The sequence below is a fragment of the Trachinotus anak genome, unplaced genomic scaffold, assembly GCF_046630095.1.
Source record: "Trachinotus anak isolate AG129_WGS33_773 ecotype Australia unplaced genomic scaffold, CSIRO_AGI_Tana_v1 ptg000039l, whole genome shotgun sequence".
Taxonomy (NCBI): Eukaryota; Metazoa; Chordata; class Actinopteri; order Carangiformes; family Carangidae; genus Trachinotus; species Trachinotus anak.
The window spans coordinates 2,175,580-2,190,000 of NW_027273890.1; the positions used below are offsets into that span (position 1 = coordinate 2,175,580).

At 43.8% G+C, this 14,421-nt stretch overlaps 1 protein-coding gene across 3 annotated transcripts in view; it reads right to left on the bottom strand.

Moving 5' to 3' along the window:
- Window positions 1–14,421, bottom strand: part of enox1 (ecto-NOX disulfide-thiol exchanger 1) — an 84,298-nt gene that overhangs the window by 68,446 nt on the left and 1,431 nt on the right. The gene's annotated exons all lie outside the window — the stretch shown is intronic.

A 14,421-nucleotide genomic window follows, 5' to 3' on the forward strand; every position in this document is an offset into this window, starting at 1 on the left:
GGATTGAGCCGCGATCTAAAAAGCACTAACAGGACGTCTCAGCACGGCAGGCTCCCGAGTCAAAAATGAGACTGATGTGAAGGCTGAAGATGTAACAGTCACAGCAGTTTCCTGATCTGCTCCACAGCTGCACCGGATTTAAACACCACTGCATGTGACAGACAGTGTTTAGACAAATTCTGAGTGATCAAACAGAAACACAGCAGGTTCCAGGTAGACACTCAGAGAAACCAAATCCGTAGTATTATCAGTATTAATATAGAACCTAGACCTGTTTTATAATCAAACACACATGGACATCTACCTTTAGACTGGATGGAGCTTCAGTCACATATGTGAAATTATGGTTTATTCACATTTTAAGCATTATATTTATTCCTGTCTGCTCTTGTTGATATGAGCATAGAGATCTGATTTCTTCATAGACGCCTGAGCTGTTTCATCCAGCCACAAACACCGAGGAGGATCGATCAGGCCGGTGAGGAAACTTTGTGAAGTGAATCACACACAAGCTCATCCTCTCCTGTTGCTAAGCAACCTGATAACTCAAAGACTTGTGGGATAAGGTGAACGTGCTTTAACGAGCACCTTCTCTTCCTCCCTCTCCTCCTCTTCCTCAGTGTCAGCTGATGCTGCGGAGGTTTAAAACCAGAAACACCTGACCGGGGGAACATCTGCGGGGCAGATGTTTGGCAGGGTCAGTGTTTTTCTAGATGTTTGTTCACCCACGTCTTGAACAAACGATCTGAGCGCTGATGATTCACCTGATTCGACCTGTTTAACATGCAGCTCAGACGACTGCTCCACATTCACTTCTACACAACTGAGAGGCAGCGATGAAATACATTTTTAAGGAGCTTTATGTAAACTGGAAAAGTTTTCTAATGAGGAAATGTTCAGAACAGAGGGCAAGCACGTTCAGACACTAGAGCACAGATCACTGGAAACAGACATACTGAGAGGTAGCTGCAGTAGAAATAATCAGTAACTGCTCCTGTGTTTCAGGATCATTTCATATAAACCTTCCTCATCATTTCCTAAAAACAATCTCATTTCTATTATTTTTCTGTATTAATTACTGGGATATTTACAATAAAAGTTGCTGCAATTTGGTTCTAATTATAAGGGACATGGAGGAAATGTTTGCTTTATTTTTAAGAGCTTGAAGATCTGATTATCGCTAAAGCATCTGTCATGAAGAGAGCTAATAAGAACAAATGAAATGGTTAAAGTTGTCTTTTTAACATTAAGGTGCTTCAAGGAAACAGGCAGGTTCAGACTGTTACACTGGGACAGAGCTGCTGGAGATCAGAGTTAGCTTAGCAACGTTTTCATAGCCTAGCCTGTTAGCTTAGCTTGACCTCTGCTGCACTGCAGCTTCTCCTCTGAACCTGCCACATCATGGTGTCGTCTGCTAACACTGAGCTGACATTTGTCTGATACTGCGTCAGATTCTCCACATGATCATGTTCATAAATGTCTTTTAAATTTCACTTATATTTCACCTTGATTTGTTGGATATTTGATTTGAATTGCTTGGATGTCTTATATTTGACACATGAAGCACTTTGTTACTTGTATTGAAAGTGCTATACAAATAAAGTATTATAATTATAATCAATAAGTCAATAAGTCAGTCTAACATCTGATCATGTGATCATAGTGGACTGATGTGTGTAAACCTGTCACCATAGGAACAGCGGTAACATAAGCTTCACAACAAGCCGCAACTTAACGCTGTGCAAACAAATTGTACTACAACTCTTCAAATATCTGCTATTTACACATTATTTTCAGACAAAATAAATACAGGACCTGTAAAATAACATTAGTTCAATATTACATTCTTACTCTATAGTGAGTTTATTTGTCAGGGGAGGGTTGGGTTTTGAGGTGGACTGTCTCAGGTCCATCACAGACTTTCTCTGAAAAGCGGAAAAACTAATTCTAACGTAAACAACACAATAAATGAAACGGTCGATAGACTGTGAGATAAAAGTCTGTACATTTACTCCACCATCCATCCTACAGTGATCAACACAACTGAAATACAAACTAGCTGCTCCAAACTAGACTGAAGCTGAGCACGGACACACAGCAGTCCTAGCTCTGGATCAGGGCGGTGGTTTAGAAAATGGAAACCATACTCTGTTTCCAACTGTGATTGGGCTGAACGGGGGAAAATGCAAACCTCAGCGATGCACGAGACTCTGTGGTTTCACAGGAGATTTCTGCTTTTCTCTGTTTGGTCGATCGTTGTCGTCAGTGCGGGAAGATTCGGGTGAAGTGGGAACTCGAGCCACTTTAACCCCCCCTTCCTCCAGAAGAACTGCAGCCTGAGCAAAACTCTTATCAACCTGACAAAAGGCTGACAGTGATCTTACATCAGCAGGCGTGCAAGAAAGATTCCCTTTTACTTACACTTCAAACACTTCATTACAATTTAATTTAATTTCAGTAAAAGTGCTTCAGCAAAATCTACTTAAAGGTCCATATTCTAACTTCTCCTGTGGTTTATCTGAAGGGTTGATCTCCAACAGAAGATATATTTGTGGTTTTAAGAAACAAAAAAACATCTCAGTGTAGTTTTACATCTCCTCTCTCAGGCTGACGGCTGGTTTAAAGGCTCAGTTTCTGAATACAGGCTGTGAGCATTTCTCTGTGGACTGATCTTTCTATTAATATAGAACCTAGACCTGCTTTATAATCACAAACACATGGACATCTACCTTTAGACTGGGTGGAGCTTTAAAGTATGAAAAGCAATTTTTTTTTAAAAATCAGATCATCAATACTTCAGCAGCATTTTACTGTTGTCTCTGCTTCAACAACTTTATTTTCACTTAGATAGTTCAGTCCACTGGTTCCCAGCCTAGGGGTTGGGCCCCTCCAGAGGGTCACTGAGTCTGAAACACTACAAGGAGAAACATCTGTACACTGATGTTATATGAGAAGGAGCAGAGGTTGGATACCACTGGTGCATGAAGTCAAATTTGAACTTGTAAAATAAACGAGTTCTAGTACCTCATTTCCCTCTAAAATATAGTGGAGTGGAAGTATAAAGTATTAAAAGGAGAGAGTAAAGCACGAGAGCCTAAATATATATTTATGTGAATATTTTGCAGGTTGAAATGGAAAAGAGGAGTTCAGAGTTTGAGCTACACATGGATGTATTTTTTCTCTTGTGCGATAAAAAGAGTGAGTGCTTCCACTGGAGTCGACTGTGCTGTGACTTATCCATGCTCCACATACCACAGACAGTGGGCTCGCAGACTGGGGACCAGAAACACAGGAGAGGAGGAGATGTGGCTTATTTAACCTTTGTGTTCTGTGCTTCCATCCCCTGCAGCCTGTTTCCTCCTCAGCTGTAAAGGTTGAGAGATGAGCTCTGACGTCTCGGCAACATGACCGAGGCTTCCTGTGCAGCGCGGAGGAACAATTCAAATATACACTTGCATCTTTAATGCACTGGGCACAGGACAAACAGGTGGGTACAGAATCAGGATCTCAGTTTTTAAATGGATTGGACAGGGCTCTGGACCCTGATGCAGAGATAAACACATTCTGCTTTGGAAAAGCTAATGTCATTTAATAAAAGGCTGCAGCTTTCGGGACAGGCTCCATTAGCTTTCAGGTCGAGGGAGGAGACGCGCAAGTCCAGCTCGGCTTCACTTTCCATCAGCGGCGGAGCCAGGAAGTTGCCCTGAGAGACAAAGAAACAAACAGTCACAGGAGGAGGAAAGAACCGTCCACATCTGTGATACTGTCAGACTCCACAGGGCAGAGCAATGGTTGGTATGAACGAACAGGCTGTGTCCCAACTCAGGAGCCGCATCCTCCAGAGGCTGCGTTTGACCGACTGCGTCACAGCAGCGTGACTAGATTGTCCCATTTCAAAGGCTCCTTCAAACACATCCTTCTCCTGGGCAATGAAGGATCCAACCTATCCCACCTAACCCATCCAACCTATTGCACACAGGAAATAAAAGAAAACACCAGCACATGACTGACATTTACACTTTTAAATGTAAATTATGTTTTGTCAAGGTTGCATCAATAAGAAAGAAGAAAATCCTTCGTGGACCAAGCCGTCTCACTTCGGTTCGGCCTTCCTGGTCTCGAGGGCTACGAATGGACCACACCTTCATAGTCCACGTCCTCGAACCCCTGCAGCATTACTGCACATGCTGCTGTCGTCATGGTGAAGATGCCAGTCAGAGGAACGAATCAGAGCGGTAGTAAACATCAAAACACTTTGTTGTTGGAGTTGTTAACAAAACACTTTGCCATAGTTACTGAATTCATCCATAACTGAGCCAGAATTGAAAGGTGGACGGATGGAAGCTGCAGATCCCGTTCTGCCCACTGTTAGCGGCGCTCACAGCTCAGTTTGAAGCTCGGTGATTGGATGGTTCTTGCCGAAATGCACCTTGGGAGTCACAGTTGACACCAGGAGAGATTCATGAAGAGCTCCAGCTCTCCAAGCAGCTCCATCAGGGAGCATCATTCAAACACCACCAGCTTCTGTTGTAGCATGAACTCACTGTGGAGCATCAGAAGAGCTGCTTCCTCATCCCTGCTGCAGGAAACACTTCCTCGTGTTGGGCCGACTTCCTCACTCCATTATTTTCACACGGTGATACACGGTGGTTCCACCTCCAGGCTTCATCACTGCTGCGATAAGCAAAGTTAAGAAGCAGAAAGCTCCACACTGAAGTGTCCTGAAGCCCAGACAAACCAGGAAGCTGCACAGCTGCACACATTTGTCTCAGGAGCTGGTGGAAACTAGAGCTGAGCCGATAAATCAGCTGCAGTAGTGTCAGATGTTTCCTAACAGTGTAACTGCTGAAGATGTAATTAGGAAAAAGTGTCTTCCTCAGGACGTTTAATGGAGACTTTCCAATAAAAAAACGAGCCCACCGGTCGTCTGTCAGCAGGTCACTATGACCCAGAGTTAGGTTCTGTTGCTAGGCGACATCTAGTGGTCGTAGTGATGATGACAGGAGCAAAGGGAAAAGTGCGGTGACGTAGTTTATAGAGCGACAAAGTCCACGTCAGGAGGAGGTTGGGGTGGATGGATGAATATGACCCAGGAGAGTGGTGTTCGATTCCCATGTGACAGGAGCAGTTTATGTTGTTTCTATTATCCATGACCATTCGTTGTTGTTATTGTAACCATGGCAACAAAAATGTTGACGAAGTAGTGATTTTAACACCTGAGCCTCAAAATGTCCGCCGTCTGTCCGCAACCCGCAGAGAAACACCAGCCCGCGACAGTTACGCTAATCCAAAGTGCGCCTGCGCAAATGTGTCGTCGACAACACACTCGGTTTTAAAGAGTTAACCCAAATCACCATCTTTTCCTAAACCTAACCAAACCATGACTGTTATTATAGTAACCACGGCGACCCAGGTCCGGTACGCTGTTTCAGGAGATGCTCCTATGAGTCGTATCAGACGGTTGTTGGTTGCTCATCTGGTTGTTTAATGGACCCTTATCAAAATATTTGTTATGTGTTCATGTTTCCAATGATTCAAACTGAAATACTGATGCAAACATCAGCCTCTGATGTGATGTTGATGATGGTTCCATCATCCGTGACCTGATGGATCCAAGTAGCTTCAGTGTTGTCTCCAACTCAAACACAACATGTGGAAAACAAACAAACAAAAAGACTGAAACATGTCCCAGTGCTGTGCAGTCACCAGCAGAGCACGGAGACAGCTGAATTCTGGGAGGTGTAGTGTGGTGTGAGATGTGGCTGCAGGGGACAGGAGGCTGTCCAACAGCATTTATCAGTGAAACCACCAGAGCAGAAGATGCTCTCAGCAGCCATTACTGTCACACACTGCACTCTGCAAGCACACACACACACACACACACACACACACACACACACACACACACAATCCAAGAGGCGTTCATGCAAACACACATTCAGATGTGCAAAGAACAAAATGGAGAGAGCTGCAGTTGTGTTTCAGGGTTTTACTGTGCAGAAGAATCCTGTTTTCCGGGGGGGGGGGGGGGGGGGCTTCTTTTGTCCACAGCAGTCTGATGAGTCCCTGTCCCTGACTGTCTCACAGAGAATGGCCACAGCGAGCTGGCTGGATTTATTAACGGTACATCGTCAGTGAGGGTCGGAGCTGTGGACACAGATCAGCTAAAACCACGGGACACACCGTCAGCGCTTCTACACAACAAGAGCATTTTAAAATTCAGCACTTTTGTATTAGCATTTAGCTCAACGACATGGTCACAGCTGCCTGATGTTGAAGTGCCAGCAGAACCAGATCTGTTTCTGCCTCAGTTTTCAGACCACAGACCAGCCACAGAGCTCAGTGAAGAGTGACGGGGACATTAAACCTTCCTCCGCTCAGATCTTATGAGGCCGAGGCTGGTTCCTGACACCAGCCCCACGGCAGCTGTGTGAACGTCCACATCTTCAGGCCTTTGTTTTCTCAACCAACATTCAGGAGGGTAAAGAGACACTGGGCTGATCTTGTCTCTGCTGCATCACTGGCTGAGTACAGTGGTTGGTATCAGACCGGTTGGTCTCAGGTGCCTCGGGTCGGACTGGAGGCTGGCAGAGAGTCAGCAGCTGCAGTGTGTTCATTAGGATGGAGCAGCAGAGAGACAGAGGGTGTGTGCTGCTGTCGCTGTAACAGAGGGCTTGGCAGGCTGCAGGCAGCTTGTTCCCTCTATTGTTCCCACTGCTGGACGGTGTAACGATCTGTCTTCTTTGTTCAGAGCGCTCTGCTCCTCAATAAAAGCTCATCCCTCACTGTCCTCGATGGTCCCGTGGCTGTCATACTGATGTCACTGCTGCTGCAGGGGCAGCAGCGCCGAGGGTGTGGTGGAGAGATACAGCGTGAGGTGAATATGATGGGTGCACATGACGTTCTGACAACAGGAAGTCAGCGATGGTGAGCGGCCACATCACTGTCAGCCGCTGGATCTGCAGCAAATGATCAGGTACTTTAAAACACTCAGCACAGTCAGCTTCAAAAGTCTCACAGCTTCTCAAAGTCATAAATCTGCTGAATCTGAACACAGACTGTCTGACATCATCGAGATCAAAGCCCCAGAAATCTGCTTAGAAATCAGAGAACCTGCATTCATACAGATGTTAGCTTAGCATAAGTACATTGACCCTATACAGGAGCTACAGACTGTGGTGATGGAGACAGAGTGAAAGCTCCCAGCAACAGTTCTGAAGATCGATGCATCGTTTCAGTCATTTATTAGAGAAAAATGTGAAACATTTGGAGGTTTCAGAGTTTTGTTTTTTTTTCCCTTCACTTTGTTTTACTATAAACTAAGAGAGATTCAAGACGTCATCCTGGACTCTGGGAAACTAGGACAGTCATTTTGTTTTTACTGTTTTCTCACATTTTATAGACTAATTAAAAGTCACTTGTGAAGAAAATCGTTAGTTGCAGGCCCAGTGCAGTGTATTTATTAATCAGGATCATATTCAGTATTTAGCACAAACTGCTGCATCAGAGTCAACTTCAACTCAACACTGAAGAACCTGTGTTGGTCCAGAGCAAAGGGCAGCAGGTGGTTTTGTTGCAGCCCAGTACAAAACAATCCAGAAACCCACACCCACACCCACACACACACACCTGCAGGAGCTAGGAGCTCCTCTCTGAAGCGCACGTGTCGTGGATGGATGTGTTTGTCTGACACAATGAATCTTACACAGATACACATCATGTCAGACACTTAATGTTTAACCTGCATTTAACCCTGGAATGTGTGTGTGTGTGTGTGTGTGTGTGTGTGTGTGTGTGTGTGTGTGTGTTTGAAATGAGTGGGGGAGGGGTGGGAAATGGGAGTCATGTCATCCTTCTTCAGCCAGCTTAATGGGGAGAGCAAGAGTCTGCTGCTTATCTACAACACCTCTGCTAAACCCACACACACACACACACACACACACACACACACACAGACACACACACACACACACACACACACTCACACACACACAGGAGAGGCAGGCTACATCCACACTAATACCTTTTAGTTTTATGTTAACACGTGGTGTCTTTGCTATTTTTGAAAGGCACTGAACTTTGTATTTCGTGATGGAGGCAGTTTCACAGACTGAGTCACTGGGAGAGAACGAGTGCAGCTGCAGCCTCATGTCGTCTGTGCAGCTCAGCCTCTCCGAGTCTCTGCAGTCGGCCTCTGCACTGTCTCTCACAGAGGTCGGCCTCAGCTGACAGCGACTGGCGTCCTGCCTCTTTGTCTCTGCACGAGTGAACACAGGCCAGCAGCCGCAGCCGTGCACAGCTGCATCACGAGGACGTAGAAGCAACACTCAACACTAAGACTAAACACCTGAGGCACATTATTAGAGCTGGAGCTGGTTCCTTTGAACGGCTCAGACAGGTTGGCCGAGTCCCGGTCCTCCACCGCAGCACTCTGCACCATCTTCAGGGTCTGCTGCCAACACAAATGGGATTTTCAATGAGACCTCACAGTGACAGACCACAATCTAATTACTGCTCCAGAACTTCTTCCCTCGTAACACTGAAATAAAAAGGAGGAAAACGGTTCCACTGGAAGGAAAATATTACTTCTCCAGATCGAGCACGTGCACATGATTTGCACATAAATACAATAAGCTGCAGGGAGAGGAGAGGAGAGGAGGAGATGTGTTGAAGTGAACAGCTCTTAGTGAAGCTCAGAGAGCAGGAAACACGAGCCCCGTTCACATTCAGCCACTTCAGACTGAATATCTGTCCACTGTCTGAACACTGCCGTGTAAACGCAGCCAGGAAGGTTTAGATGTGATTACAAACACCTCAAGAGGTTGTTTGAAATCTCACATACGTGAATGTGAACATACTGACGTCAAAGTCCAGAAACTACATGAGAAACATTCAGAGACTGAACACGACAGGAGACAAGAGACAAGCACGATGTCCAAAATTTAACATCTGGATTCAGTGCAGCCCAGATAAATATTATTGTTGTTGTTGTTTTTATTGGGTCATAATATAATTTATATCACTGTATTTTATGTTTCAGGTGTTTTTTATAGTGTAAGATTAGATTATTGTATTTTATGTATTTTATGTGCAGTAAGCAAAGCAGTGAAACGAGGGTTGGACTCTGCAGCATGACAGACTCTGCAAAGCTACAAAAAACCTAAAATATTGCATCCCAACTACACACTGATTTTATATAAAATACACAACAATATTTCCCTCTGGAAAAAAGGAAACTGTATATAAAATAATGTTAAAAGTCTTGTTCTGTTCAAAGAGATTCAGTTTGTTCTGAAACAGATCAGGATCAAACCATCAACAATATTATTCATCAATAAATGATCATTTTAGACAATAAGAGAGAGATGAGCTGATTGCAGGACTGTGTCATTTTAATGATGCGTGGACTGTGTGAGCGTTTGGTGCCGAGCGACAGACAGGAAGTGAATCCTATTTCCTGTCTGCAGCTCTCCTCTGCAGCCCTCAGCACAAACCAGATTTGCTTGATGTGTAGCCAGAAAAAGACCCCACATCACTGCACACAAGGCCACACTGACACACACACACACACACACACACACACACACACACACACACACGCACACACCGGCCATTGTGTGAATTAGAAAGCACTTCAGTCACAGCAGCTCTTCCCCTCCGGCTGCTCGGCTTCCTCCATCACAGTGATGGGTCGTCTTTGATGTGCTGCCGCTCTATGAACTGTGTGTGTGTGTGTGTGTGTGTGTGTGTGTTCATGCTGATATGTATGCATGTCTTTTATAGAGCTGAAACAATTGGTTAAATAACATTAATCTACAGAAAATTAAAACCAGTAATTATGATAATCAATTGATGGTTTCAACTTCTCAATGTGAAAATTTGTGTTTTTTTCTGACCTGACTTATAATTTCAGTTCTACAACAATCAATTTGTCAATGGAAATTTTTATTTAACTATTTGTTATATATATTTTTATATGACTATTTCAATTTAATTTTTATGTACTTAATGTTTCTCAGGTGTGATCATTTGCTGTTTTATATTAATTATAAACTGAATCTTTGGATTCTGGACAAAACAGGATATAAAGATGTCACCTTTGGGAAACTAATCACTTTGGGTTTTTTCTTTTTTTTTGAAATTTTACAAATTAGTAACTGAAATAAGTGACAAAAATAATAATAAATTGTAGAGCTGCTAAAGCTGCAGTGATCATTTCAGTGTTTCCTGCCAGACATTTATTTTACAGTAAAGTGAGCATTCTGGATGTTTTTCAAATTTAACAGTAAATTTATTAAATCAAAAACATAAGTGAATAATGAAAGTAACTGTTTAGGTTTAATTATTTAATTACTCCTGACTTTAATTGCATCTCAATCTGAAATCTTGTAACATAATGTGTTTTATTCTGATCATTTGATTTGAAATGCCTGGTGCTTGTTCCATGATCGTCAGTGATGTTTGTGTGTTGAATATTTAATAATAATAATAATAATAATAATAATACAACATCTTTAACATGCTTCTGTCTCCATTTTAAATGTTAAAGCACTTTCAGCTTCAACTTTATATTGAAAGGTGCAAAACATAAAGATTAGTTTTATTATTATTGTTGTTATTGTTGTTTTGAATATGTCAGCAGAGCATTGGAGGGCTTGAAATTCAACCCACCACAGGTTGAATTTCTGGTTTTTAGTGAAATATCAACAACTATTTATATAAAGTGTAAAACCATGTTGTGAATTATGTGAATTATTAGACACCCACTCACAGTGACAGTCTGGATTTAACTACACCTGTCTCAGACCCGGCAGCTTTAACGTTAACGTGCTGCTCTGTGAATACAGGAAGCAGAGGCACACGCGTGTGTTATTCTCAGCCCAGACGCTGCTCTGCTGTTCACACCGAGCTGGTCGTAAATCTCTGCGCCTGATTTTTATGAGAGCGAATGAGAAGCAGCTGTGGAGAGAGAGAGAGAGACAGAGAGAGAGAGCTGGTGCAGTGCTGGGAGCCGCCTGAGTCCTGTGTCTCTGGATCGATGTACAGCTGGAGCCAGGAACTATCACTGAGACTTTAATCATCAGGACAACACGTCCAACCCTGAAGGGACGCTTCACCCAAAAACTACATTCTCATCTGTTTTCTCTCTAACTCGTTTATGCTTTTAATTTGAGTGTCTTCAGTTGCTCTGTATCCTGATATAATGATTTTAATCTTTGGGTCCTTGTATTTAGTTTTGCTTGTACATCATCTGAGGACTCAGGGACTGTGGGGGAGGGATGACAGAGCCGTCTGTGTATTTGTATTATACGTTTGGTATGTAATACTGTATGTGTTTGTTTGTATGCGTTTTATAATTTTGTATTTGTGCCCCCTGGTCCTCCTAGAAACAAGATGCTTTCAGTACATTCAAATTCAAGTTCATCTGTGTATGATGTTTTTTCATGAACCGAATTAACCAAACTGTTCCCTCTCTCTCTCCGGTCCCCACAACATGAGGTGGATGTCAGGTTTGGGTCCCCACAGTATGATGAAAACCACACACACACACACACACACACACACACACACACACACACACACACCTCTGGTGAATAATTCCTCCCGTGGTGGAACACAGCCTAATGCTCCCACCGTATCTCAAAATACCACCGCAATTAGCGACAGTCGTCCCCATTGAGCGCTGCAGCGTGGGGTCAATTAACGTTTGTGAGGTGTCTGCAGAAGACATGAAGAGGATGGATAATCGCATTACGGAAGCTAACAGGCTGTTTTTGCCACAGACTGTAATGAGCTGCAGAAAACACAATGACAACAAACCGGTCGAGGGACTGGAAAGGACTGGGTCTCTGTGCTGAGTGGGTTTGTCTCCTGTGAGGACTCATCTTCCACGTTCCCCCTGACGACCACGCAGGCCCTGAGGAAGCCCGGCGGGTTCTGATCCCCGCCCTCACACAGCCTCGGCAGCAGCCGGCGGCCGGCGGGCGGAGTGGTGTCATGTTCTGCTGCAGTGACTCCGGCGCTGATATTCAGCAGCCACACCATCATGTCAGCTCATGATGTAACAGTTTGCCTGCAGACAGTAGAGAAGCTGTTTGTTGATGACGACGAGTGGTGTCTGTGTTTCCACTGCCTCATGGGAATCACGGTTTTATTGCCACTCACTGTGATGAGCCTGTTACGCCGCACATACAGACTGACAGCGCTGAGTTACACTCCGCCTCCTGATTGATTATTAGAGCAGGGCTGAGACAATCGATTAGTTGATTGCCATGAAATGAATCAGAGGTGAAAGGAGGCTCATCGGTAGTTCTGGTTCGAGAAGGTTCTGGTCTTTGGTTGGATGTTGGTGAAACCCTGATGATCCTTTACTGAATCTTTCAATCACAGTCTGAGGCTGTGTCCACACTATGTTTTCATTTTAAAATAATACCAGACTAACACACGTCGATGACTGTTCACATACACTGAGCATGTGCGAACCATTGTAAACAGGAAGCAGATTGTTTACTCTGCAGAAAATACTACAAGCAAGAAGCAAAGACAGTTGTAGAGTTAAAATACAGAACTGAACTGAACAACAGCTGCAAAAACAACAAGGTCAGTAACACTTTGATTCATTATCCGTGTTGTTTTCAGGTAGTCGAGGCTGATGAGAGCCAATCAGGAGCCAGCGTGGATGCACAACTTATCTATATACACAACTCACCTGCAACAACAAAGACATTTTGAAGGAAACGTAACTGTGACCAGTTTTCTATCAACATAATGAGGAAATCTCGAGTTGATGCTGAACATCTCAGTGAAATCTTTGTTTTCTACCATAATAAGATCTGATCTCACAGAACAACCTCCACCTGCACTGACGCCAACATTATAACACTGTTTCATGGTCTCTCTTCAGACTCATAGCACCTGGTTCAGGTTAGACAAAGATGCTGGTCTGGTTTAAAGCTCCATGTTTTATCTGAAGTGTTGATCTCCATCAGAAGATATATCTGGGGTTCTAAGAACCAAAAACCATCTCAGTGTAGTTTTACATCTCCTCTCTCAGGCTTCTCTCTGGAGCTCTGGTAACAAAAGGTCAGTCAGCCAATCAGAAGACGGGATCTGAGTCTCTCTTCTGATTGGCTGCTTCGTTATGACATCACAAAGCTCCAGAAGTCCTGACGGCTGGTTTTAAGGCTCAGTTTCTGAATACAGGCTGTGTGCATTTCTCTGTGGACTGAGGCTTTGATACTTTCACAGTATTAATATAGAACCTAGACCTGCTTTATAATCACAAACACATGGACATCTGCCTTTAGACTGGATGGAGCTTTAACACAGAAAAAGTTCACACTGACTTCAGACATTTAACCTTTATATAACCCATTTCACCTCTGGAGTCACAGTCTGGTCTTTGTGGAAGCTGATTTACAGCCGTCTGGTCTCATGCACCGCCAGAACAAACCTGCTGCTGAAGCTCTGATGTTGTGAGGACAAAAACCACAGATGACTGGGCTGGATGTGATTGTGACAAACATGTTTACAATGACAGTAACAGTAGAAGCTTTAGCAAAGAGCAGCAGCTGAAGTTTTCACTCTGCTGCCTGATGTTGTTAACTCTGCTCCTCTGCTGCTGAGGACGTCGCCCAGGTGATGTGTTACCAAGAGCATGGTGTTTATGAGCCAGGTCTGTTCAACACAGCACGTCAGCAGCAGACTGAGGGTCTGAACTCCTCCATGTTTCTACTGTTTCACACACAGCTGGAGACAAACTCAGGAGTTTATTATCTCATAATCAAACAACAGATTGTAGTTTGTTTGTCGCTGCTGTCGTTTGTTAAAGGTTTATTTGTCACATACACAAGTAATGTGTCCTCATGGATGGATTACTGATGGGCCTACGGGACACTGGTGGGGGGCCCATTGTCTCATACTTTGTACCGACTCCTCTGTGGTTCTCATCAGCACCGAGAACGTTCAGGTCGAAACATCACCAGCAGAAAACTTGTTTCCAGAAAAAAAAATCTGTTGTTGTAGGTTGAAGTTCTGCTCAAAAAAATCACTAAATGAATCTTAAAAGTCGACAAATCCAAATTTAGCTTCAGCACCACAGCTCCATTTCTGACTGAACCAATCACATCAGAGGACTTGATTTAGTGTCGCTCCCGTGAATAAACGCCGCCCACATGACATTTCACTCATCACGCAACTGAAGACGCAGATGTTGATTTTTATTGTATTTTATTTCTGTATGAGAACGATGTTAGAGAATCTGATAGTTTGACGGTCGCATGAATAAACCCTGAGTTTCCTCCCTCTCCGCCTCAGCCAATCACATCCCTTCATAATGGAGCGTGACAAACAGCCAATCATTTAACAGGTCTGGCTGTTCGGTTGCACCAACAGCATAAGCGTGGTGTGAGAATCAGAAGA